The sequence below is a fragment of the Crinia signifera genome, unplaced genomic scaffold, assembly GCF_055691185.1.
Source record: "Crinia signifera unplaced genomic scaffold, ASM5569118v1 HAP2_SCAFFOLD_277, whole genome shotgun sequence".
NCBI lineage: Eukaryota > Metazoa > Chordata > Amphibia > Anura > Myobatrachidae > Crinia > Crinia signifera.
In genome coordinates, this window is record NW_028142170.1 from 2414 (window position 1) to 28598 (window position 26185).

At 35.1% G+C, this 26185-nt stretch overlaps 25 non-coding genes across 25 annotated transcripts; all 25 read left to right on the top strand.

The window, feature by feature from the left end:
• Positions 1-464: 464 nt before the first annotated feature.
• TRNAK-UUU (transfer RNA lysine (anticodon UUU)) lies at positions 465-537 on the top strand. The gene has a single exon. It is a non-coding gene; the product is annotated as a tRNA-Lys (tRNA).
• A 91-nt stretch (positions 538-628) lies between these two features.
• On the top strand, positions 629-701 carry TRNAK-UUU (transfer RNA lysine (anticodon UUU)). Its single transcript has one exon. It is a non-coding gene; the product is annotated as a tRNA-Lys (tRNA).
• Positions 702-1718: 1017 nt separating this feature from the next.
• TRNAK-UUU (transfer RNA lysine (anticodon UUU)) lies at positions 1719-1791 on the top strand. Its single transcript has one exon. It is a non-coding gene; the product is annotated as a tRNA-Lys (tRNA).
• A 1180-nt stretch (positions 1792-2971) lies between these two features.
• Positions 2972-3044, top strand: TRNAK-UUU (transfer RNA lysine (anticodon UUU)). Its single transcript has one exon. It is a non-coding gene; the product is annotated as a tRNA-Lys (tRNA).
• Positions 3045-3135: 91 nt separating this feature from the next.
• Positions 3136-3208, top strand: TRNAK-UUU (transfer RNA lysine (anticodon UUU)). The gene has a single exon. It is a non-coding gene; the product is annotated as a tRNA-Lys (tRNA).
• A 1017-nt stretch (positions 3209-4225) lies between these two features.
• TRNAK-UUU (transfer RNA lysine (anticodon UUU)) lies at positions 4226-4298 on the top strand. Its single transcript has one exon. It is a non-coding gene; the product is annotated as a tRNA-Lys (tRNA).
• A 1017-nt stretch (positions 4299-5315) lies between these two features.
• Positions 5316-5388, top strand: TRNAK-UUU (transfer RNA lysine (anticodon UUU)). The gene has a single exon. It is a non-coding gene; the product is annotated as a tRNA-Lys (tRNA).
• Positions 5389-6732: 1344 nt separating this feature from the next.
• On the top strand, positions 6733-6805 carry TRNAK-UUU (transfer RNA lysine (anticodon UUU)). Its single transcript has one exon. It is a non-coding gene; the product is annotated as a tRNA-Lys (tRNA).
• Positions 6806-9240: 2435 nt separating this feature from the next.
• On the top strand, positions 9241-9313 carry TRNAK-UUU (transfer RNA lysine (anticodon UUU)). Its single transcript has one exon. It is a non-coding gene; the product is annotated as a tRNA-Lys (tRNA).
• A 91-nt stretch (positions 9314-9404) lies between these two features.
• TRNAK-UUU (transfer RNA lysine (anticodon UUU)) lies at positions 9405-9477 on the top strand. The gene has a single exon. It is a non-coding gene; the product is annotated as a tRNA-Lys (tRNA).
• Positions 9478-10494: 1017 nt separating this feature from the next.
• On the top strand, positions 10495-10567 carry TRNAK-UUU (transfer RNA lysine (anticodon UUU)). The gene has a single exon. It is a non-coding gene; the product is annotated as a tRNA-Lys (tRNA).
• Positions 10568-10658: 91 nt separating this feature from the next.
• On the top strand, positions 10659-10731 carry TRNAK-UUU (transfer RNA lysine (anticodon UUU)). The gene has a single exon. It is a non-coding gene; the product is annotated as a tRNA-Lys (tRNA).
• Positions 10732-11748: 1017 nt separating this feature from the next.
• On the top strand, positions 11749-11821 carry TRNAK-UUU (transfer RNA lysine (anticodon UUU)). Its single transcript has one exon. It is a non-coding gene; the product is annotated as a tRNA-Lys (tRNA).
• Positions 11822-13004: 1183 nt separating this feature from the next.
• TRNAK-UUU (transfer RNA lysine (anticodon UUU)) lies at positions 13005-13077 on the top strand. Its single transcript has one exon. It is a non-coding gene; the product is annotated as a tRNA-Lys (tRNA).
• A 2438-nt stretch (positions 13078-15515) lies between these two features.
• Positions 15516-15588, top strand: TRNAK-UUU (transfer RNA lysine (anticodon UUU)). Its single transcript has one exon. It is a non-coding gene; the product is annotated as a tRNA-Lys (tRNA).
• Positions 15589-16771: 1183 nt separating this feature from the next.
• Positions 16772-16844, top strand: TRNAK-UUU (transfer RNA lysine (anticodon UUU)). Its single transcript has one exon. It is a non-coding gene; the product is annotated as a tRNA-Lys (tRNA).
• A 2273-nt stretch (positions 16845-19117) lies between these two features.
• On the top strand, positions 19118-19190 carry TRNAK-UUU (transfer RNA lysine (anticodon UUU)). Its single transcript has one exon. It is a non-coding gene; the product is annotated as a tRNA-Lys (tRNA).
• Positions 19191-19281: 91 nt separating this feature from the next.
• On the top strand, positions 19282-19354 carry TRNAK-UUU (transfer RNA lysine (anticodon UUU)). Its single transcript has one exon. It is a non-coding gene; the product is annotated as a tRNA-Lys (tRNA).
• A 1017-nt stretch (positions 19355-20371) lies between these two features.
• TRNAK-UUU (transfer RNA lysine (anticodon UUU)) lies at positions 20372-20444 on the top strand. The gene has a single exon. It is a non-coding gene; the product is annotated as a tRNA-Lys (tRNA).
• A 91-nt stretch (positions 20445-20535) lies between these two features.
• Positions 20536-20608, top strand: TRNAK-UUU (transfer RNA lysine (anticodon UUU)). The gene has a single exon. It is a non-coding gene; the product is annotated as a tRNA-Lys (tRNA).
• A 1017-nt stretch (positions 20609-21625) lies between these two features.
• TRNAK-UUU (transfer RNA lysine (anticodon UUU)) lies at positions 21626-21698 on the top strand. The gene has a single exon. It is a non-coding gene; the product is annotated as a tRNA-Lys (tRNA).
• A 1017-nt stretch (positions 21699-22715) lies between these two features.
• On the top strand, positions 22716-22788 carry TRNAK-UUU (transfer RNA lysine (anticodon UUU)). Its single transcript has one exon. It is a non-coding gene; the product is annotated as a tRNA-Lys (tRNA).
• A 1180-nt stretch (positions 22789-23968) lies between these two features.
• Positions 23969-24041, top strand: TRNAK-UUU (transfer RNA lysine (anticodon UUU)). The gene has a single exon. It is a non-coding gene; the product is annotated as a tRNA-Lys (tRNA).
• A 1180-nt stretch (positions 24042-25221) lies between these two features.
• TRNAK-UUU (transfer RNA lysine (anticodon UUU)) lies at positions 25222-25294 on the top strand. The gene has a single exon. It is a non-coding gene; the product is annotated as a tRNA-Lys (tRNA).
• A 91-nt stretch (positions 25295-25385) lies between these two features.
• On the top strand, positions 25386-25458 carry TRNAK-UUU (transfer RNA lysine (anticodon UUU)). Its single transcript has one exon. It is a non-coding gene; the product is annotated as a tRNA-Lys (tRNA).
• The last annotated feature ends 727 nt before the right edge of the window (positions 25459-26185 follow it).

Consider the following 26185-nt stretch of genomic DNA (forward strand, 5'->3'; position numbering starts at 1 on the left):
CATTTCAAATATCCACATAATGGACAATCATTTGGCTTAATTTTACATTGGACTCTACTTGATCTCTTTTCAATTGGCAGACATTAACATTTTTAGGCAGTAATTACATCATCGCCAAGTAGTACAGTTAAAAATTAAATCTGGAAGGCTACATTTCATCAGAGACTCAAATTCATCGTACTGTGAGAGGCACACAGCATTTCAATTAGACTAGTAACAAATCAATTTTCTTCATCTATTAGAATGGAAAGACATTTTTGAAGGGTGCTAATATTGATGGCATCTAATGATCTGCACTGTAAACCTAGAGGCATATCATTTGTGTTTTGTCAAGAGGTCCTACAAGTCAAACTTCTCAGTTTATACTTTCAGTAACACAGATCTTTTTCCATTTTTGCGTACTAAAATTTTCCCTTTTTTATAGTTTGCAGAACCTTCTAAACTGGCATCATTTTCCTAGCAGAGCCTGGATAGCTCAGTCGGTAGAGCATCAGACTTTTAATCTGAGGGTCCAGGGTTCAAGTCCCTGTTCGGGCGAGATCCTTTTAAACAATTCTGTTGTGCGTTTAATAAACAGCTTTTCCAAGTAAAATATTACTTTCTGGGATGGCAAAATGAGAACATCAGAGCCTGGATAGCTCAGTCGGTAGAGCATCAGACTTTTAATCTGAGGGTCCAGGGTTCAAGTCCCTGTTCGGGCGTGTATATTTATGGTATCTAATGATCTGCAGCATAAGCTCAGATGCAGAAAAAATATTTCATCAAGAGACTCTAAAAGCTAAACTTCTCTGTTTATTATATCAATAATACAAATCTTTTTCCGTTTTCAACAAAGGAAATTTTCTTTGGCATATCCCGGTTCAGGCGAGTATCTTTTTAAAAACAGATTGTTCTTTGTGAAATGGAGAACTTTGCAAAGTGGAAAATCACCCATTGAGGCAGGCATCTTTTAATTGTTGTTGCTTCATATACTCATTGTTCATTGAGTATCTGTACAGGCTGGCAAATTCCTGTGAAAATTTTAAATGGACTATTGGTTTCATTGTCTTCACTCATTAAAATGATAAAGAAACTATTGAATATGCAGAGGCTAAATGTCATTTCATCTGAAATAATCTCCAGAAACAAATGTTTTACAACTGCAAAACTTTATTTAATTCTTTTTTCCTTCAGTATTTAGGTTCGTTTTAGCCTCATCACATGAGCTAGGGAGAATATGTTTTGAGCCAAGAAAAGTCTGTACATTATTTGTCACATTTCAAATATCCACATAATGGACAATCATTTGGCTTAATTTTACATTGGACTCTACTTGATCTCTTTTCAATTGGCAGACATTAACATTTTTAGGCAGTAATTACATCATCGCCAAGTAGTACAGTTAAAAATTAAATCTGGAAGGCTACATTTCATCAGAGACTCAAATTCATCGTACTGTGAGAGGCACACAGCATTTCAATTAGACTAGTAACAAATCAATTTTCTTCATCTATTAGAATGGAAAGACATTTTTGAAGGGTGCTAATATTGATGGCATCTAATGATCTGCACTGTAAACCTAGAGGCATATCATTTGTGTTTTGTCAAGAGGTCCTACAAGTCAAACTTCTCAGTTTATACTTTCAGTAACACAGATCTTTTTCCATTTTTGCATACTAAAATTTTCCCTTTTTTATAGTTTGCAGAACCTTCTAAACTGGCATCATTTTCCTACTAGAGCCTGGATAGCTCAGTCGGTAGAGCATCAGACTTTTAATCTGAGGGTCCAGGGTTCAAGTCCCTGTTCGGGCGAGATCCTTTTAAACAATTCTGTTGTGCGTTTAATAAACAGCTTTTCCAAGTAAAATATTACTTTCTGGGATGGCAAAATGAGAACATCAGAGCCTGGATAGCTCAGTCGGTAGAGCATCAGACTTTTAATCTGAGGGTCCAGGGTTCAAGCCCCTGTTCGGCGTGTATATTTATGGCATCTAATGATCTGCAGCATAAGCTCAGATGCAGAAAAAATATTTCATCAAGAGACTCTAAAAGCTAAACTTCTCTGTTTATTCTTTCAATAATACAAATCTTTTTCCGTTTTCAACAAAGGAAATTTTCTTTGGCATATCCCGGTTCAGGCGAGTATCTTTTTAAAAACAGATTGTTCTTTGTGAAATGGAGAACTTTGCAAAGTGGAAAATCACCCATTGAGGCAGGCATCTTTTAATTGTTGTTGCTTCATATACTCATTGTTCATTGAGTATCTGTACAGGCTGGCAAATTCCTGTGAAAATTTTAAATGGACTATTGGTTTCATTGTCTTCACTCATTAAAATGATAAAGAAACTATTGAATATGCAGAGGCTAAATGTCATTTCATCTGAAATAATCTCCAGAAACAAATGTTTTACAACTGCAAAACTTTATTTAATTCTTCTTTCCTTCAGTATTTAGGTTCGTTTTAGCCTCATCACATGAGCTAGGGAGAATATGTTTTGAGCCAAGAAAAGTCTGTACATTATTTGTCACATTTCAAATATCCACATAATGGACAATCATTTGGCTTAATTTTACATTGGACTCTACTTGATCTCTTTTCAATTGGCAGACATTAACATTTTTAGGCAGTAATTACATCATCGACAAGTAGTACAGTTAAAAATTAAATCTGGAAGGCTACATTTCATCAGAGACTCAAATTCATCGTACTGTGAGAGGCACACAGCATTTCAATTAGACTAGTAACAAATCAATTTTCTTCATCTATTAGAATGGAAAGACATTTTTGAAGGGTGCTAATATTGATGGCATCTAATGATCTGCACTGTAAACCTAGAGGCATATCATTTGTGTTTTGTCAAGAGGTCCTACAAGTCAAACTTCTCAGTTTATACTTTCAGTAACACAGATCTTTTTCCATTTTTGCGTACTAAAATTTTCCCTTTTTTATAGTTTGCAGAACCTTCTAAACTGGCATCATTTTCCTAGCAGAGCCTGGATAGCTCAGTCGGTAGAGCATCAGACTTTTAATCTGAGGGTCCAGGGTTCAAGTCCCTGTTCGGGCGAGATCCTTTTAAACAATTCTGTTGTGCGTTTAATAAACAGCTTTTCCAAGTAAAATATTACTTTCTGGGATGGCAAAATGAGAACATCAGAGCCTGGATAGCTCAGTCGGTAGAGCATCAGACTTTTAATCTGAGGGTCCAGGGTTCAAGTCCCTGTTCGGGCGTGTATATTTATGGTATCTAATGATCTGCAGCATAAGCTCAGATGCAGAAAAAATATTTCATCAAGAGACTCTAAAAGCTAAACTTCTCTGTTTATTCTATCAATAATACAAATCTTTTTCCGTTTTCAACAAAGGAAATTTTCTTTGGCATATCCCGGTTCAGGCGAGTATCTTTTTAAAAACAGATTGTTCTTTGTGAAATGGAGAACTTTGCAAAGTGGAAAATCACCCATTGAGGCAGGCATCTTTTAATTGTTGTTGCTTCATATACTCATTGTTCATTGAGTATCTGTACAGGCTGGCAAATTCCTGTGAAAATTTTAAATGGACTATTGGTTTCATTGTCTTCACTCATTAAAATGATAAAGAAACTATTGAATATGCAGAGGCTAAATGTCATTTCATCTGAAATAATCTCCAGAAACAAATGTTTTACAACTGCAAAACTTTATTTAATTCTTCTTTCCTTCAGTATTTAGGTTCGTTTTAGCCTCATCACATGAGCTAGGGAGAATATGTTTTGAGCCAAGAAAAGTCTGTACATTATTTGTCACATTTCAAATATCCACATAATGGACAATCATTTGGCTTAATTTTACATTGGACTCTACTTGATCTCTTTTCAATTGGCAGACATTAACATTTTTAGGCAGTAATTACATCATCGCCAAGTAGTACAGTTAAAAATTAAATCTGGAAGGCTACATTTCATCAGAGACTCAAATTTATCGTACTGTGAGAGGCACACAGCATTTCAATTAGACTAGTAACAAATCAATTTTCTTCATCTATTAGAATGGAAAGACATTTTTGAAGGGTGCTAATATTGATGGCATCTAATGATCTGCACTGTAAACCTAGAGGCATATCATTTGTGTTTTGTCAAGAGGTCCTACAAGTCAAACTTCTCAGTTTATACTTTCAGTAACACAGATCTTTTTCCATTTTTGCATACTAAAATTTTCCCTTTTTTATAGTTTGCAGAACCTTCTAAACTGGCATCATTTTCCTACTAGAGCCTGGATAGCTCAGTCGGTAGAGCATCAGACTTTTAATCTGAGGGTCCAGGGTTCAAGTCCCTGTTCGGGCGTGTATATTTATGGTATCTAATGATCTGCAGCATAAGCTCAGATGCAGAAAAAATATTTCATCAAGAGACTTTAAAAGCTAAACTTCTCTGTTTATTATATCAATAATACAAATCTTTTTCCGTTTTCAACAAAGGAAATTTTCTTTGGCATATCCCGGTTCAGGCGAGTATCTTTTTAAAAACAGATTGTTCTTTGTGAAATGGAGAACTTTGCAAAGTGGAAAATCACCCATTGAGGCAGGCATCTTTTAATTGTTGTTGCTTCATATACTCATTGTTCATTGAGTATCTGTACAGGCTGGCAAATTCCTGTGAAAATTTTAAATGGACTATTGGTTTCATTGTCTTCACTCATAAAAATGATAAAGAAACTATTGAATATGCAGAGGCTAAATGTCATTTCATCTGAAATAATCTCCAGAAACAAATGTTTTACAACTGCAAAACTTTATTTAATTCTTCTTTCCTTCAGTATTTAGGTTCGTTTTAGCCTCATCACATGAGCTAGGGAGAATATGTTTTGAGCCAAGAAAAGTCTGTACATTATTTGTCACATTTCAAATATCCACATAATGGACAATCATTTGGCTTAATTTTACATTGGACTCTACTTGATCTCTTTTCAATTGGCAGACATTAACATTTTTAGGCAGTAATTACATCATCGCCAAGTAGTACAGTTAAAAATTAAATCTGGAAGGCTACATTTCATCAGAGACTCAAATTCATCGTACTGTGAGAGGCACACAGCATTTCAATTAGACTAGTAACAAATCAATTTTCTTCATCTATTAGAATGGAAAGACATTTTTGAAGGGTGCTAATATTGATGGCATCTAATGATCTGCACTGTAAACCTAGAGGCATATCATTTGTGTTTTGTCAAGAGGTCCTACAAGTCAAACTTCTCAGTTTATACTTTCAGTAACACAGATCTTTTTCCATTTTTGCGTACTAAAATTTTCCCTTTTTTATAGTTTGCAGAACCTTCTAAACTGGCATGATTTTCCTACTAGAGCCTGGATAGCTCAGTCGGTAGAGCATCAGACTTTTAATCTGAGGGTCCAGGGTTCAAGTCCCTGTTCGGGCGAGATCCTTTTAAACAATTCTGTTGTGCGTTTAATAAACAGCTTTTCCAAGTAAAATATTACTTTCTGGGATGGCAAAATGAGAACATCAGAGCCTGGATAGCTCAGTCGGTAGAGCATCAGACTTTTAATCTGAGGGTCCAGGATTCAAGTCCCTGTTTGGGCGAGATCCTTTTAAACAATTCTGTTGTGCGTTTAATAAACAGCTTTTCCAAGTAAAATATTACTTTCTGGGATGGCACAATGAGAACATCAGAGCCTGGATAGCTCAGTCGGTAGAGCATCAGACTTTTAATCTGAGGGTCCAGGGTTCAAGCCCCTGTTCGGCGTGTATATTTATGGTATCTAATGATCTGCAGCATAAGCTCAGATGCAGAAAAAATATTTCATCAAGAGACTCTAAAAGCTAAACTTCTCTGTTTATTCTATCAATAATACAAATCTTTTTCCGTTTTCAACAAAGGAAATTTTCTTTGGCATATCCCGGTTCAGGCGAGTATCTTTTTAAAAACAGATTGTTCTTTGTGAAATGGAGAACTTTGCAAAGTGGAAAATCACCCATTGAGGCAGGCATCTTTTAATTGTTGTTGCTTCATATACTCATTGTTCATTGAGTATCTGTACAGGCTGGCAAATTCCTGTGAAAATTTTAAATGGACTATTGGTTTCATTGTCTTCACTCATTAAAATGATAAAGAAACTATTGAATATGCAGAGGCTAAATGTCATTTCATCTGAAATAATCTCCAGAAACAAATGTTTTACAACTGCAAAACTTTATTTAATTCTTCTTTCCTTCAGTATTTAGGTTCGTTTTAGCCTCATCACATGAGCTAGGGAGAATATGTTTTGAGCCAAGAAAAGTCTGTACATTATTTGTCACATTTCAAATATCCACATAATGGACAATCATTTGGCTTAATTTTACATTGGACTCTACTTGATCTCTTTTCAATTGGCAGACATTAACATTTTTAGGCAGTAATTACATCATCGCCAAGTAGTACAGTTAAAAATTAAATCTGGAAGGCTACATTTCATCAGAGACTCAAATTCATCGTACTGTGAGAGGCACACAGCATTTCAATTAGACTAGTAACAAATCAATTTTCTTCATCTATTAGAATGGAAAGACATTTTTGAAGGGTGCTAATATTGATGGCATCTAATGATCTGCACTGTAAACCTAGAGGCATATCATTTGTGTTTTGTCAAGAGGTCCTACAAGTCAAACTTCTCAGTTTATACTTTCAGTAACACAGATATTTTTCCATTTTTGCGTACTAAAATTTTCCCTTTTTTATAGTTTGCAGAACCTTCTAAACTGGCATCATTTTCCTAGCAGAGCCTGGATAGCTCAGTCGGTAGAGCATCAGACTTTTAATCTGAGGGTCCAGGGTTCAAGTCCCTGTTCGGGCGAGATCCTTTTAAACAATTCTGTTGTGCGTTTAATAAACAGCTTTTCCAAGTAAAATATTACTTTCTGGGATGGCAAAATGAGAACATCAGAGCTTGGATAGCTCAGTCGGTAGAGCATCAGACTTTTAATCTGAGGGTCCAGGGTTCAAGTCCCTGTTCGGGCGTGTATATTTATGGTATCTAATGATCTGCAGCATAAGCTCAGATGCAGAAAAAAATATTTCATCAAGAGACTCTAAAAGCTAAACTTCTCTGTTTATTCTATCAATAATACAAATCTTTTTCCGTTTTCAACAAAGGAAATTTTCTTTGGCATATCCCGGTTCAGGCGAGTATCTTTTTAAAAACAGATTGTTCTTTGTGAAATGGAGAACTTTGCAAAGTGGAAAATCACCCATTGAGGCAGGCATCTTTTAATTGTTGTTGCTTCATATACTCATTGTTCATTGAGTATCTGTACAGGCTGGCAAATTCCTGTGAAAATTTTAAATGGACTATTGGTTTCATTGTCTTCACTCATTAAAATGATAAAGAAACTATTGAATATGCAGAGGCTAAATGTCATTTCATCTGAAATAATCTCCAGAAACAAATGTTTTACAACTGCAAAACTTTATTTAATTCTTCTTTCCTTCAGTATTTAGGTTCGTTTTAGCCTCATCACATGAGCTAGGGAGAATATGTTTTGAGCCAAGAAAAGTCTGTACATTATTTGTCACATTTCAAATATCCACATAATGGACAATCATTTGGCTTAATTTTACATTGGACTCTACTTGATCTCTTTTTAATTGGCAGACATTAACATTTTTAGGCAGTAATTACATCATCGCCAAGTAGTACAGTTAAAAATTAAATCTGGAAGGCTACATTTCATCAGAGACTCAAATTCATCGTACTGTGAGAGGCACACAGCATTTCAATTAGACTAGTAACAAATCAATTTTCTTCATCTATTAGAATGGAAAGACATTTTTGAAGGGTGCTAATATTGATGGCATCTAATGATCTGCACTGTAAACCTAGAGGCATATCATTTGTGTTTTGTCAAGAGGTCCTACAAGTCAAACTTCTCAGTTTATACTTTCAGTAACACAGATCTTTTTCCATTTTTGCGTACTAAAATTTTCCCTTTTTTATAGTTTGCAGAACCTTCTAAACTGGCATCATTTTCCTACTAGAGCCTGGATAGCTCAGTCGGTAGAGCATCAGACTTTTAATCTGAGTGTCCAGGGTTCAAGTCCCTGTTCGGCGAGATCCTTTTAAACAATTCTGTTGTGCGTTTAATAAACAGCTTTTCCAAGTAAAATATTACTTTCTGGGATGGCACAATGAGAACATCAGAGCCTGGATAGCTCAGTCGGTAGAGCATCAGACTTTTAATCTGAGGGTCAAGGGTTCAAGTCCCTGTTCGGGCGTGTATATTTATGGTATCTAATGATCTGCAGCATAAGCTCAGATGCAGAAAAAATATTTCATCAAGAGACTCTAAAAGCTAAACTTCTCTGTTTATTATATCAATAATACAAATCTTTTTCCGTTTTCAACAAAGGAAATTTTCTTTGGCATATCCCGGTTCAGGCGAGTATCTTTTTAAAAACAGATTGTTCTTTGTGAAATGGAGAACTTTGCAAAGTGGAAAATCACCCATTGAGGCAGGCATCTTTTAATTGTTGTTGCTTCATATACTCATTGTTCATTGAGTATCTGTACAGGCTGGCAAATTCCTGTGAAAATTTTAAATGGACTATTGGTTTCATTGTCTTCACTCATTAAAATGATAAAGAAACTATTGAATATGCAGAGGCTAAATGTCATTTCATCTGAAATAATCTCCAGAAACAAATGTTTTACAACTGCAAAACTTTATTTAATTCTTCTTTCCTTCAGTATTTAGGTTCGTTTTAGCCTCATCACATGAGCTAGGGAGAATATGTTTTGAGCCAAGAAAAGTCTGTACATTATTTGTCACATTTCAAATATCCACATAATGGACAATCATTTGGCTTAATTTTACATTGGACTCTACTTGATCTCTTTTCAATTGGCAGACATTAACATTTTTAGGCAGTAATTACATCATCGCCAAGTAGTACAGTTAAAAATTAAATCTGGAAGGCTACATTTCATCAGAGACTCAAATTCATCGTACTGTGAGAGGCACACAGCATTTCAATTAGACTAGTAACAAATCAATTTTCTTCATCTATTAGAATGGAAAGACATTTTTGAAGGGTGCTAATATTGATGGCATCTAATGATCTGCACTGTAAACCTAGAGGCATATCATTTGTGTTTTGTCAAGAGGTCCTACAAGTCAAACTTCTCAGTTTATACTTTCAGTAACACAGATCTTTTTCCATTTTTGCATACTAAAATTTTCCCTTTTTTATAGTTTGCAGAACCTTCTAAACTGGCATCATTTTCCTAACAGAGCCTGGATAGCTCAGTCGGTAGAGCATCAGACTTTTAATCTGAGGGTCCAGGGTTCAAGTCCCTGTTCGGGCGAGATCCTTTTAAACAATTCTGTTGTGCGTTTAATAAACAGCTTTTCCAAGTAAAATATTACTTTCTGGGATGGCAAAATGAGAACATCAGAGCCTGGATAGCTCAGTTGGTAGAGCATCAGACTTTTAATCTGAGGGTCCAGGGTTCAAGTCCCTGTTCGGGCGTGTATATTTATGGTATCTAATGATCTGCAGCATAAGCTCAGATGCAGAAAAAATATTTCATCAAGAGACTCTAAAAGCTAAACTTCTCTGTTTATTCTATCAATAATACAAATCTTTTTCCGTTTTCAACAAAGGAAATTTTCTTTGGCATATCCCGGTTCAGGCGAGTATCTTTTTAAAAACAGATTGTTCTTTGTGAAATGGAGAACTTTGCAAAGTGGAAAATCACCCATTGAGGCAGGCATCTTTTAATTGTTGTTGCTTTATATACTCATTGTTCATTGAGTATCTGTACAGGCTGGCAAATTCCTGTGAAAATTTTAAATGGACTATTGGTTTCATTGTCTTCACTCATTAAAATGATAAAGAAACTATTGAATATGCAGAGGCTAAATGTCATTTCATCTGAAATAATCTCCAGAAACAAATGTTTTACAACTGCAAAACTTTATTTAATTCTTCTTTCCTTCAGTATTTAGGTTCGTTTTAGCCTCATCACATGAGCTAGGGAGAATATGTTTTGAGCCAAGAAAAGTCTGTACATTATTTGTCACATTTCAAATATCCACATAATGGACAATCATTTGGCTTAATTTTACATTGGACTCTACTTGATCTCTTTTCAATTGGCAGACATTAACATTTTTAGGCAGTAATTACATCATCGCCAAGTAGTACAGTTAAAAATTAAATCTGGAAGGCTACATTTCATCAGAGACTCAAATTCATCGTACTGTGAGAGGCACACAGCATTTCAATTAGACTAGTAACAAATCAATTTTCTTCATCTATTAGAATGGAAAGACATTTTTGAAGGGTGCTAATATTGATGGCATCTAATGATCTGCACTGTAAACCTAGAGGCATATCATTTGTGTTTTGTCAAGAGGTCCTACAAGTCAAACTTCTCAGTTTATACTTTCAGTAACACAGATCTTTTTCCATTTTTGCGTACTAAAATTTTCCCTTTTTTATAGTTTGCAGAACCTTCTAAACTGGCATCATTTTCCTAGCAGAGCCTGGATAGCTCAGTCGGTAGAGCATCAGACTTTTAATCTGAGGGTCCAGGGTTCAAGTCCCTGTTCGGGCGAGATCCTTTTAAACAATTCTGTTGTGCGTTTAATAAACAGCTTTTCCAAGTAAAATATTACTTTCTGGGATGGCAAAATGAGAACATCAGAGCCTGGATAGCTCAGTCGGTAGAGCATCAGACTTTTAATCTGAGGGTCCAGGGTTCAAGTCCCTGTTCGGGCGTGTATATTTATGGTATCTAATGATCTGCAGCATAAGCTCAGATGCAGAAAAAATATTTCATCAAGAGACTCTAAAAGCTAAACTTCTCTGTTTATTCTATCAATAATACAAATCTTTTTCCGTTTTCAACAAAGGAAATTTTCTTTGGCATATCCCGGTTCAGGCGAGTATCTTTTTAAAAACAGATTGTTCTTTGTGAAATGGAGAACTTTGCAAAGTGGAAAATCACCCATTGAGGCAGGCATCTTTTAATTGTTGTTGCTTCATATACTCATTGTTCATTGAGTATCTGTACAGGCTGGCAAATTCCTGTGAAAATTTTAAATGGACTATTGGTTTCATTGTCTTCACTCATTAAAATGATAAAGAAACTATTGAATATGCAGAGGCTAAATGTCATTTCATCTGAAATAATCTCCAGAAACAAATGTTTTACAACTGCAAAACTTTATTTAATTCTTCTTTCCTTCAGTATTTAGGTTCGTTTTAGCCTCATCACATGAGCTAGGGAGAATATGTTTTGAGCCAAGAAAAGTCTGTACATTATTTGTCACATTTCAAATATCCACATAATGGACAATCATTTGGCTTAATTTTACATTGGACTCTACTTGATCTCTTTTCAATTGGCAGACATTAACATTTTTAGGCAGTAATTACATCATCGCCAAGTAGTACAGTTAAAAATTAAATCTGGAAGGCTACATTTCATCAGAGACTCAAATTTATCGTACTGTGAGAGGCACACAGCATTTCAATTAGACTAGTAACAAATCAATTTTCTTCATCTATTAGAATGGAAAGACATTTTTGAAGGGTGCTAATATTGATGGCATCTAATGATCTGCACTGTAAACCTAGAGGCATATCATTTGTGTTTTGTCAAGAGGTCCTACAAGTCAAACTTCTCAGTTTATACTTTCAGTAACACAGATCTTTTTCCATTTTTGCATACTAAAATTTTCCCTTTTTTATAGTTTGCAGAACCTTCTAAACTGGCATCATTTTCCTACTAGAGCCTGGATAGCTCAGTCGGTAGAGCATCAGACTTTTAATCTGAGGGTCCAGGGTTCAAGTCCCTGTTCGGGCGTGTATATTTATGGTATCTAATGATCTGCAGCATAAGCTCAGATGCAGAAAAAATATTTCATCAAGAGACTCTAAAAGCTAAACTTCTCTGTTTATTATATCAATAATACAAATCTTTTTCCGTTTTCAACAAAGGAAATTTTCTTTGGCATATCCCGGTTCAGGCGAGTATCTTTTTAAAAACAGATTGTTCTTTGTGAAATGGAGAACTTTGCAAAGTGGAAAATCACCCATTGAGGCAGGCATCTTTTAATTGTTGTTGCTTCATATACTCATTGTTCATTGAGTATCTGTACAGGCTGGCAAATTCCTGTGAAAATTTTAAATGGACTATTGGTTTCATTGTCTTCACTCATTAAAATGATAAAGAAACTATTGAATATGCAGAGGCTAAATGTCATTTCATCTGAAATAATCTCCAGAAACAAATGTTTTACAACTGCAAAACTTTATTTAATTCTTCTTTCCTTCAGTATTTAGGTTCGTTTTAGCCTCATCACATGAGCTAGGGAGAATATGTTTTGAGCCAAGAAAAGTCTGTACATTATTTGTCACATTTCAAATATCCACATAATGGACAATCATTTGGCTTAATTTTACATTGGACTCTACTTGATCTCTTTTCAATTGGCAGACATTAACATTTTTAGGCAGTAATTACATCATCGCCAAGTAGTACAGTTAAAAATTAAATCTGGAAGGCTACATTTCATCAGAGACTCAAATTCATCGTACTGTGAGAGGCACACAGCATTTCAATTAGACTAGTAACAAATCAATTTTCTTCATCTATTAGAATGGAAAGACATTTTTGAAGGGTGCTAATATTGATGGCATCTAATGATCTGCACTGTAAACCTAGAGGCATATCATTTGTGTTTTGTCAAGAGGTCCTACAAGTCAAACTTCTCAGTTTATACTTTCAGTAACACAGATCTTTTTCCATTTTTGCGTACTAAAATTTTCCCTTTTTTATAGTTTGCAGAACCTTCTAAACTGGCATCATTTTCCTACTAGAGCCTGGATAGCTCAGTCGGTAGAGCATCAGACTTTTAATCTGAGGGTCCAGGGTTCAAGTCCCTGTTCGGATGAGATCCTTTTAAACAATTCTGTTGTGCGTTTAATAAACAGAGCTTTTCCAAGTAAAATATTACTTTCTGGGATGGCACAATGAGAACATCAGAGCCTGGATAGCTCAGTCGGTAGAGCATCAGACTTTTAATCTGAGGGTCCAGGGTTCAAGTCCCTGTTCGGGCGTGTATATTTATGGTATCTAATGATCTGCAGCATAAACTCAGATGCAGAAAAAATATGTCATCAAGAGACTCTAAAAGCTAAACTTCTCTGTTTATTCTATCAATAATACAAATCTTTTTCCGTTTTCAACAAAGGAAATTTTCTTTGGCATATCCCGGTTCAGGCGAGTATCTTTTTAAAAACAGATTGTTCTTTGTGAAATGGAGAACTTTGCAAAGTGGAAAATCACCCATTGAGGCAGGCATCTTTTAATTGTTGTTGCTTCATATACTCATTGTTCATTGAGTATCTGTACAGGCTGGCAAATTCCTGTGAAAATTTTAAATGGACTATTGGTTTCATTGTCTTCACTCATTAAAATGATAAAGAAACTATTGAATATGCAGAGGCTAAATGTCATTTCATCTGAAATAATCTCCAGAAACAAATGTTTTACAACTGCAAAACTTTATTTAATTCTTCTTTCCTTCAGTATTTAGGTTCGTTTTAGCCTCATCACATGAGCTAGGGAGAATATGTTTTGAGCCAAGAAAAGTCTGTACATTATTTGTCACATTTCAAATATCCACATAATGGACAATCATTTGGCCTCATTTTACATTGGACTCTACTTGATCTCTTTTCAATTGGCAGACATTAACATTTTTAGGCAGTAATTACATCATCGCCAAGTAGTACAGTTAAAAATTAAATCTGGAAGGCTACATTTCATCAGAGACTCAAATTCATCGTACTGTGAGAGGCACACAGCATTTCAATTAGACTAGTAACAAATCAATTTTCTTCATCTATTAGAATGAAAAGACATTTTTGAAGGGTGCTAATATTGATGGCATCTAATGATCTGCACTGTAAACCTAGAGGCATATCATTTGTGTTTTGTCAAGAGGTCCTACAAGTCAAACTTCTCAGTTTATACTTTCAGTAACACAGATCTTTTTCCATTTTTGCGTACTAAAATTTTCCCTTTTTTATAGTTTGCAGAACCTTCTAAACTGGCATCATTTTCCTACTAGAGCCTGGATAGCTCAGTCGGTAGAGCATCAGACTTTTAATCTGAGGGTCCAGGGTTCAAGTCCCTGTTCGGATGAGATCCTTTTAAACAATTCTGTTGTGCGTTTAATAAACAGAGATTTCCAAGTAAAATATTACTTTCTGGGATGGCACAATGAGAACATCAGAGCCTGGATAGCTCAGTCGGAAGAGCATCAGACTTTTAATCTGAGGGTCCAGGGTTCAAGTCCCTGTTCGGGCGTGTATACTTATGGTATCTAATGATCTGCAGCATAAGCTCAGATGCAGAAAAAATATTTCATCAAGAGACTCTAAAAGCTAAACTTCTCTGTTTATTCTATCAATAATACAAATCTTTTTCCGTTTTCAACAAAGGAAATTTTCTTTGGCATATCCCGGTTCAGGCGAGTATCTTTTTAAAAACAGATTGTTCTTTGTGAAATGGAGAACTTTGCAAAGTGGAAAATCACCCATTGAGGCAGGCATCTTTTAATTGTTGTTGCTTCATATACTCATTGTTCATTGAGTATCTGTACAGGCTGGCAAATTCCTGTGAAAATTTTAAATGGACTATTGGTTTCATTGTCTTCACTCATTAAAATGATAAAGAAACTATTGAATATGCAGAGGCTAAATGTCATTTCATCTGAAATAATCTCCAGAAACAAATGTTTTACAACTGCAAAACTTTATTTAATTCTTCTTTCCTTCAGTATTTAGGTTCGTTTTAGCCTCATCACATGAGCTAGGGAGAATATGTTTTGAGCCAAGAAAAGTCTGTACATTATTTGTCACATTTCAAATATCCACATAATGGACAATCATTTGGCTTAATTTTACATTGGACTCTACTTGATCTCTTTTCAATTGGCAGACATTAACATTTTTAGGCAGTAATTACATCATCGCCAAGTAGTACAGTTAAAAATTAAATCTGGAAGGCTACATTTCATCAGAGACTCAAATTCATCGTACTGAGAGAGGCACACAGCATTTCAATTAGACTAGTAACAAATCAATTTTCTTCATCTATTAGAATGGAAAGACATTTTTGAAGGGTGCTAATATTGATGGCATCTAATGATCTGCACTGTAAACCTAGAGGCATATCATTTGTGTTTTGTCAAGAGGTCCTACAAGTCAAACTTCTCAGTTTATACTTTCAGTAACACAGATCTTTTTCCATTTTTGCGTACTAAAATGTTCCCTTTTTTATAGTTTGCAGAACCTTCTAAACTGGCATCATTTTCCTACTAGAGCCTGGATAGCTCAGTCGGTAGAGCATCAGACTTTTAATCTGAGGGTCCAGGGTTCAAGTCCCTGTTCGGATGAGATCCTTTTAAACAATTCTGTTGTGCGTTTAATAAACAGAGCTTTTCCAAGTAAAATATTACTTTCTGGGATGGCACAATGAGAACATCAGAGCCTGGATAGCTCAGTCGGTAGAGCATCAGACTTTTAATCTGAGGGTCCAGGGTTCAAGTCCCTGTTCGGGCGTGTATATTTATGGTATCTAATGATCTGCAGCATAAGCTCAGATGCAGAAAAAATATTTCATCAAGAGACTCTAAAAGCTAAACTTCTCTGTTTATTCTATCAATAATACAAATCTTTTTCCGTTTTCAACAAAGGAAATTTTCTTTGGCATATCCCGGTTCAGGCGAGTATCTTTTTAAAAACAGATTGTTCTTTGTGAAATGGAGAACTTTGCAAAGTGGAAAATCACCCATTGAGGCAGGCATCTTTTAATTGTTGTTGCTTCATATACTCATTGTTCATTGAGTATCTGTACAGGCTGGCAAATTCCTGTGAAAATTTTAAATGGACTATTGGTTTCATTGTCTTCACTCATTAAAATGATAAAGAAACTATTGAATATGCAGAGGCTAAATGTCATTTCATCTGAAATAATCTCCAGAAACAAATGTTTTACAACTGCAAAACTTTATTTAATTCTTCTTTCCTTCAGTATTTAGGTTCGTTTTAGCCTCATCACATGAGCTAGGGAGAATATGTTTTGAGCCAAGAAAAGTCTGTACATTATTTGTCACATTTCAAATATCCACATAATGGACAATCATTTGGCTTAATTTTACATTGGACTCTACTTGATCTCTTTTCAATTGGCAGACATTAACATTTTTAGGCAGTAATTACATCATCGCCAAGTAGTACAGTTAAAAATTAAATCTGGAAGGCTACATTTCATCAGAGACTCAAATTCATCGTACTGAGAGAGGCACACAGCATTTCAATTAGACTAGTAACAAATCAATTTTCTTCATCTATTAGAATGGAAAGACATTTTTGAAGGGTGCTAATATTGATGGCATCTAATGATCTGCACTGTAAACCTAGAGGCATATCATTTGTGTTTTGTCAAGAGGTCCTACAAGTCAAACTTCTCAGTTTATACTTTCAGTAACACAGATCTTTTTCCATTTTTGCGTACTAAAATGTTCCCTTTTTTATAGTTTGCAGAACCTTCTAAACTGGCATCATTTTCCTACTAGAGCCTGGATAGCTCAGTCGGTAGAGCATCAGACTTTTAATCTGAGGGTCCAGGGTTCAAGTCCCTGTTCGGATGAGATCCTTTTAAACAATTCTGTTGTGCGTTTAATAAACAGAGCTTTTCCAAGTAAAATATTACTTTCTGGGATGGCACAATGAGAACATCAGAGCCTGGATAGCTCAGTCGGTAGAGCATCAGACTTTTAATCTGAGGGTCCAGGGTTCAAGTCCCTGTTCGGGCGTGTATATTTATGGTATCTAATGATCTGCAGCATAAACTCAGATGCAGAAAAAATATGTCATCAAGAGACTCTAAAAGCTAAACTTCTCTGTTTATTCTATCAATAATACAAATCTTTTTCCGTTTTCAACAAAGGAAATTTTCTTTGGCATATCCCGGTTCAGGCGAGTATCTTTTTAAAAACAGATTGTTCTTTGTGAAATGGAGAACTTTGCAAAGTGGAAAATCACCCATTGAGGCAGGCATCTTTTAATTGTTGTTGCTTCATATACTCATTGTTCATTGAGTATCTGTACAGGCTGGCAAATTCCTGTGAAAATTTTAAATGGACTATTGGTTTCATTGTCTTCACTCATTAAAATGATAAAGAAACTATTGAATATGCAGAGGCTAAATGTCATTTCATCTGAAATAATCTCCAGAAACAAATGTTTTACAACTGCAAAACTTTATTTAATTCTTCTTTCCTTCAGTATTTAGGTTCGTTTTAGCCTCATCACATGAGCTAGGGAGAATATGTTTTGAGCCAAGAAAAGTCTGTACATTATTTGTCACATTTCAAATATCCACATAATGGACAATCATTTGGCCTCATTTTACATTGGACTCTACTTGATCTCTTTTCAATTGGCAGACATTAACATTTTTAGGCAGTAATTACATCATCGCCAAGTAGTACAGTTAAAAATTAAATCTGGAAGGCTACATTTCATCAGAGACTCAAATTCATCGTACTGTGAGAGGCACACAGCATTTCAATTAGACTAGTAACAAATCAATTTTCTTCATCTATTAGAATGAAAAGACATTTTTGAAGGGTGCTAATATTGATGGCATCTAATGATCTGCACTGTAAACCTAGAGGCATATCATTTGTGTTTTGTCAAGAGGTCCTACAAGTCAAACTTCTCAGTTTATACTTTCAGTAACACAGATCTTTTTCCATTTTTGCGTACTAAAATTTTCCCTTTTTTATAGTTTGCAGAACCTTCTAAACTGGCATCATTTTCCTACTAGAGCCTGGATAGCTCAGTCGGTAGAGCATCAGACTTTTAATCTGAGGGTCCAGGGTTCAAGTCCCTGTTCGGATGAGATCCTTTTAAACAATTCTGTTGTGCGTTTAATAAACAGAGCTTTTCCAAGTAAAATATTACTTTCTGGGATGGCACAATGAGAACATCAGAGCCTGGATAGCTCAGTCGGAAGAGCATCAGACTTTTAATCTGAGGGTCCAGGGTTCAAGTCCCTGTTCGGGCGTGTATATTTATGGTATCTAATGATCTGCAGCATAAGCTCAGATGCAGAAAAAATATTTCATCAAGAGACTCTAAAAGCTAAACTTCTCTGTTTATTCTATCAATAATACAAATCTTTTTCCGTTTTCAACAAAGGAAATTTTCTTTGGCATATCCCGGTTCAGGCGAGTATCTTTTTAAAAACAGATTGTTCTTTGTGAAATGGAGAACTTTGCAAAGTGGAAAATCACCCATTGAGGCAGGCATCTTTTAATTGTTGTTGCTTCATATACTCATTGTTCATTGAGTATCTGTACAGGCTGGCAAATTCCTGTGAAAATTTTAAATGGACTATTGGTTTCATTGTCTTCACTCATTAAAATGATAAAGAAACTATTGAATATGCAGAGGCTAAATGTCATTTCATCTGAAATAATCTCCAGAAACAAATGTTTTACAACTGCAAAACTTTATTTAATTCTTCTTTCCTTCAGTATTTAGGTTCGTTTTAGCCTCATCACATGAGCTAGGGAGAATATGTTTTGAGCCAAGAAAAGTCTGTACATTATTTGTCACATTTCAAATATCCACATAATGGACAATCATTTGGCTTAATTTTACATTGGACTCTACTTGATCTCTTTTCAATTGGCAGACATTAACATTTTTAGGCAGTAATTACATCATCGCCAAGTAGTACAGTTAAAAATTAAATCTGGAAGGCTACATTTCATCAGAGACTCAAATTCATCGTACTGTGAGAGGCACACAGCATTTCAATTAGACTAGTAACAAATCAATTTTCTTCATCTATTAGAATGGAAAGACATTTTTGAAGGGTGCTAATATTGATGGCATCTAATGATCTGCACTGTAAACCTAGAGGCATATCATTTGTGTTTTGTCAAGAGGTCCTACAAGTCAAACTTCTCAGTTTATACTTTCAGTAACACAGATCTTTTTCCATTTTTGCATACTAAAATTTTCCCTTTTTTATAGTTTGCAGAACCTTCTAAACTGGCATCATTTTCCTAACAGAGCCTGGATAGCTCAGTCGGTAGAGCATCAGACTTTTAATCTGAGGGTCCAGGGTTCAAGTCCCTGTTCGGGCGAGATCCTTTTAAACAATTCTGTTGTGCGTTTAATAAACAGCTTTTCCAAGTAAAATATTACTTTCTGGGATGGCAAAATGAGAACATCAGAGCCTGGATAGCTCAGTTGGTAGAGCATCAGACTTTTAATCTGAGGGTCCAGGGTTCAAGTCCCTGTTCGGGCGTGTATATTTATGGTATCTAATGATCTGCAGCATAAGCTCAGATGCAGAAAAAATATTTCATCAAGAGACTCTAAAAGCTAAACTTCTCTGTTTATTCTATCAATAATACAAATCTTTTTCCGTTTTCAACAAAGGAAATTTTCTTTGGCATATCCCGGTTCAGGCGAGTATCTTTTTAAAAACAGATTGTTCTTTGTGAAATGGAGAACTTTGCAAAGTGGAAAATCACCCATTGAGGCAGGCATCTTTTAATTGTTGTTGCTTTATATACTCATTGTTCATTGAGTATCTGTACAGGCTGGCAAATTCCTGTGAAAATTTTAAATGGACTATTGGTTTCATTGTCTTCACTCATTAAAATGATAAAGAAACTATTGAATATGCAGAGGCTAAATGTCATTTCATCTGAAATAATCTCCAGAAACAAATGTTTTACAACTGCAAAACTTTATTTAATTCTTCTTTCCTTCAGTATTTAGGTTCGTTTTAGCCTCATCACATGAGCTAGGGAGAATATGTTTTGAGCCAAGAAAAGTCTGTACATTATTTGTCACATTTCAAATATCCACATAATGGACAATCATTTGGCTTAATTTTACATTGGACTCTACTTGATCTCTTTTCAATTGGCAGACATTAACATTTTTAGGCAGTAATTACATCATCGCCAAGTAGTACAGTTAAAAATTAAATCTGGAAGGCTACATTTCATCAGAGACTCAAATTCATCGTACTGTGAGAGGCACACAGCATTTCAATTAGACTAGTAACAAATCAATTTTCTTCATCTATTAGAATGGAAAGACATTTTTGAAGGGTGCTAATATTGATGGCATCTAATGATCTGCACTGTAAACCTAGAGGCATATCATTTGTGTTTTGTCAAGAGGTCCTACAAGTCAAACTTCTCAGTTTATACTTTCAGTAACACAGATCTTTTTCCATTTTTGCGTACTAAAATTTTCCCTTTTTTATAGTTTGCAGAACCTTCTAAACTGGCATCATTTTCCTAGCAGAGCCTGGATAGCTCAGTCGGTAGAGCATCAGACTTTTAATCTGAGGGTCCAGGGTTCAAGTCCCTGTTCGGGCGAGATCCTTTTAAACAATTCTGTTGTGCGTTTAATAAACAGCTTTTCCAAGTAAAATATTACTTTCTGGGATGGCAAAATGAGAACATCAGAGCCTGGATAGCTCAGTCGGTAGAGCATCAGACTTTTAATCTGAGGGTCCAGGGTTCAAGTCCCTGTTCGGGCGTGTATATTTATGGTATCTAATGATCTGCAGCATAAGCTCAGATGCAGAAAAAATATTTCATCAAGAGACTCTAAAAGCTAAACTTCTCTGTTTATTCTATCAATAATACAAATCTTTTTCCGTTTTCAACAAAGGAAATTTTCTTTGGCATATCCCGGTTCAGGCGAGTATCTTTTTAAAAACAGATTGTTCTTTGTGAAATGGAGAACTTTGCAAAGTGGAAAATCACCCATTGAGGCAGGCATCTTTTAATTGTTGTTGCTTCATATACTCATTGTTCATTGAGTATCTGTACAGGCTGGCAAATTCCTGTGAAAATTTTAAATGGACTATTGGTTTCATTGTCTTCACTCATTAAAATGATAAAGAAACTATTGAATATGCAGAGGCTAAATGTCATTTCATCTGAAATAATCTCCAGAAACAAATGTTTTACAACTGCAAAACTTTATTTAATTCTTCTTTCCTTCAGTATTTAGGTTCGTTTTAGCCTCATCACATGAGCTAGGGAGAATATGTTTTGAGCCAAGAAAAGTCTGTACATTATTTGTCACATTTCAAATATCCACATAATGGACAATCATTTGGCTTAATTTTACATTGGACTCTACTTGATCTCTTTTCAATTGGCAGACATTAACATTTTTAGGCAGTAATTACATCATCGCCAAGTAGTACAGTTAAAAATTAAATCTGGAAGGCTACATTTCATCAGAGACTCAAATTTATCGTACTGTGAGAGGCACACAGCATTTCAATTAGACTAGTAACAAATCAATTTTCTTCATCTATTAGAATGGAAAGACATTTTTGAAGGGTGCTAATATTGATGGCATCTAATGATCTGCACTGTAAACCTAGAGGCATATCATTTGTGTTTTGTCAAGAGGTCCTACAAGTCAAACTTCTCAGTTTATACTTTCAGTAACACAGATCTTTTTCCATTTTTGCATACTAAAATTTTCCCTTTTTTATAGTTTGCAGAACCTTCTAAACTGGCATCATTTTCCTACTAGAGCCTGGATAGCTCAGTCGGTAGAGCATCAGACTTTTAATCTGAGGGTCCAGGGTTCAAGTCCCTGTTCGGGCGTGTATATTTATGGTATCTAATGATCTGCAGCATAAGCTCAGATGCAGAAAAAATATTTCATCAAGAGACTCTAAAAGCTAAACTTCTCTGTTTATTATATCAATAATACAAATCTTTTTCCGTTTTCAACAAAGGAAATTTTCTTTGGCATATCCCGGTTCAGGCGAGTATCTTTTTAAAAACAGATTGTTCTTTGTGAAATGGAGAACTTTGCAAAGTGGAAAATCACCCATTGAGGCAGGCATCTTTTAATTGTTGTTGCTTCATATACTCATTGTTCATTGAGTATCTGTACAGGCTGGCAAATTCCTGTGAAAATTTTAAATGGACTATTGGTTTCATTGTCTTCACTCATTAAAATGATAAAGAAACTATTGAATATGCAGAGGCTAAATGTCATTTCATCTGAAATAATCTCCAGAAACAAATGTTTTACAACTGCAAAACTTTATTTAATTCTTCTTTCCTTCAGTATTTAGGTTCGTTTTAGCCTCATCACATGAGCTAGGGAGAATATGTTTTGAGCCAAGAAAAGTCTGTACATTATTTGTCACATTTCAAATATCCACATAATGGACAATCATTTGGCTTAATTTTACATTGGACTCTACTTGATCTCTTTTCAATTGGCAGACATTAACATTTTTAGGCAGTAATTACATCATCGCCAAGTAGTACAGTTAAAAATTAAATCTGGAAGGCTACATTTCATCAGAGACTCAAATTCATCGTACTGTGAGAGGCACACAGCATTTCAATTAGACTAGTAACAAATCAATTTTCTTCATCTATTAGAATGGAAAGACATTTTTGAAGGGTGCTAATATTGATGGCATCTAATGATCTGCACTGTAAACCTAGAGGCATATCATTTGTGTTTTGTCAAGAGGTCCTACAAGTCAAACTTCTCAGTTTATACTTTCAGTAACACAGATCTTTTTCCATTTTTGCGTACTAAAATTTTCCCTTTTTTATAGTTTGCAGAACCTTCTAAACTGGCATCATTTTCCTACTAGAGCCTGGATAGCTCAGTCGGTAGAGCATCAGACTTTTAATCTGATGGTCCAGGGTTCAAGTCCCTGTTCGGGCGAGATCCTTTTAAACAATTCTGTTGTGCGTTTAATAAACAGCTTTTCCAAGTAAAATATTACTTTCTGGGATGGCAAAATGAGAACATCAGAGCCTGGATAGCTCAGTCGGTAGAGCATCAGACTTTTAATCTGAGGGTCCAGGGTTCAAGCCCCTGTTCGGCGTGTATATTTATGGTATCTAATGATCTGCAGCATAAGCTCAGATGCAGAAAAAATATTTCATCAAGAGACTCTAAAAGCTAAACTTCTCTGTTTATTCTATCAATAATACAAATCTTTTTCCGTTTTCAACAAAGGAAATTTTCTTTGGCATATCCCGGTTCAGGCGAGTATCTTTTTAAAAACAGATTGTTCTTTGTGAAATGGAGAACTTTGCAAAGTGGAAAATCACCCATTGAGGCAGGCATCTTTTAATTGTTGTTGCTTCATATACTCATTGTTCATTGAGTATCTGTACAGGCTGGCAAATTCCTGTGAAAATTTTAAATGGACTATTGGTTTCATTGTCTTCACTCATTAAAATGATAAAGAAACTATTGAATATGCAGAGGCTAAATGTCATTTCATCTGAAATAATCTCCAGAAACAAATGTTTTACAACTGCAAAACTTTATTTAATTCTTCTTTCCTTCAGTATTTAGGTTCGTTTTAGCCTCATCACATGAGCTAGGGAGAATATGTTTTGAGCCAAGAAAAGTCTGTACATTATTTGTCACATTTCAAATATCCACATAATGGACAATCATTTGGCTTAATTTTACATTGGACTCTACTTGATCTCTTTTCAATTGGCAGACATTAACATTTTTAGGCAGTAATTACATCATCGCCAAGTAGTACAGTTAAAAATTAAATCTGGAAGGCTACATTTCATCAGAGACTCAAATTCATCGTACTGTGAGAGGCACACAGCATTTCAATTAGACTAGTAACAAATCAATTTTCTTCATCTATTAGAATGGAAAGACATTTTTGAAGGGTGCTAATATTGATGGCATCTAATGATCTGCACTGTAAACCTAGAGGCATATCATTTGTGTTTTGTCAAGAGGTCCTACAAGTCAAACTTCTCAGTTTATACTTTCAGTAACACAGATCTTTTTCCATTTTTGCGTACTAAAATTTTCCCTTTTTTATAGTTTGCAGAACCTTCTAAACTGGCATCATTTTCCTACTAGAGCCTGGATAGCTCAGTCGGTAGAGCATCAGACTTTTAATCTGATGGTCCAGGGTTCAAGTCCCTGTTCGGGCGAGATCCTTTTAAACAATTCTGTTGTGCGTTTAATAAACAGCTTTTCCAAGTAAAATATTACTTTCTGGGATGGCAAAATGAGAACATCAGAGCCTGGATAGCTCAGTCGGTAGAGCATCAGACTTTTAATCTGAGGGTCCAGGGTTCAAGCCCCTGTTCGGCGTGTATATTTATGGTATCTAATGATCTGCAGCATAAGCTCAGATGCAGAAAAAATATTTCATCAAGAGACTCTAAAAGCTAAACTTCTCTGTTTATTCTATCAATAATACAAATCTTTTTCCGTTTTCAACAAAGGAAATTTTCTTTGGCATATCCCGGTTCAGGCGAGTATCTTTTTAAAAACAGATTGTTCTTTGTGAAATGGAGAACTTTGCAAAGTGGAAAATCACCCATTGAGGCAGGCATCTTTTAATTGTTGTTGCTTCATATACTCATTGTTCATTGAGTATCTGTACAGGCTGGCAAATTCCTGTGAAAATTTTAAATGGACTATTGGTTTCATTGTCTTCACTCATTAAAATGATAAAGAAACTATTGAATATGCAGAGGCTAAATGTCATTTCATCTGAAATAATCTCCAGAAACAAATGTTTTACAACTGCAAAACTTTATTTAATTCTTCTTTCCTTCAGTATTTAGGTTCGTTTTAGCCTCATCACATGAGCTAGGGAGAATATGTTTTGAGCCAAGAAAAGTCTGTACATTATTTGTCACATTTCAAATATCCACATAATGGACAATCATTTGGCTTAATTTTACATTGGACTCTACTTGATCTCTTTTCAATTGGCAGACATTAACATTTTTAGGCAGTAATTACATCATCGCCAAGTAGTACAGTTAAAAATTAAATCTGGAAGGCTACATTTCATCAGAGACTCAAATTCATCGTACTGTGAGAGGCACACAGCATTTCAATTAGACTAGTAACAAATCAATTTTCTTCATCTATTAGAATGGAAAGACATTTTTGAAGGGTGCTAATATTGATGGCATCTAATGATCTGCACTGTAAACCTAGAGGCATATCATTTGTGTTTTGTCAAGAGGTCCTACAAGTCAAACTTCTCAGTTTATACTTTCAGTAACACAGATCTTTTTCCATTTTTGCGTACTAAAATTTTCCCTTTTTTATAGTTTGCAGAACCTTCTAAACTGGCATCATTTTCCTAGCAGAGCCTGGATGGCTCAGTCGGTAGAGCATCAGACTTTTAATCTGAGGGTCCAGGGTTCAAGTCCCTGTTCGGGCGAGATCCTTTTAAACAATTCTGTTGTGCGTTTAATAAACAGCTTTTCCAAGTAAAATATTACTTTCTGGGATGGCAAAATGAGAACATCAGAGCCTGGATAGCTCAGTCGGTAGAGCATCAGACTTTTAATCTGAGGGTCCAGGGTTCAAGTCCCTGTTCGGGCGTGTATATTTATGGTATCTAATGATCTGCAGCATAAGCTCAGATGCAGAAAAAAATATTTCATCAAGAGACTCTAAAAGCTAAACTTCTCTGTTTATTCTATCAATAATACAAATCTTTTTCCGTTTTCAACAAAGGAAATTTTCTTTGGCATATCCCGGTTCAGGCGAGTATCTTTTTAAAAACAGATTGTTCTTTGTGAAATGGAGAACTTTGCAAAGTGGAAAATCACCCATTGAGGCAGGCATCTTTTAATTGTTGTTGCTTCATATACTCATTGTTCATTGAGTATCTGTACAGGCTGGCAAATTCCTGTGAAAATTTTAAATGGACTATTGGTTTCATTGTCTTCACTCATTAAAATGATAAAGAAACTATTGAATATGCAGAGGCTAAATGTCATTTCATCTGAAATAATCTCCAGAAACAAATGTTTTACAACTGCAAAACTTTATTTAATTCTTCTTTCCTTCAGTATTTAGGTTCGTTTTAGCCTCATCACATGAGCTAGGGAGAATATGTTTTGAGCCAAGAAAAGTCTGTACATTATTTGTCACATTTCAAATATCCACATAATGGACAATCATTTGGCTTAATTTTACATTGGACTCTACTTGATCTCTTTTTAATTGGCAGACATTAACATTTTTAGGCAGTAATTACATCATCGCCAAGTAGTACAGTTAAAAATTAAATCTGGAAGGCTACATTTCATCAGAGACTCAAATT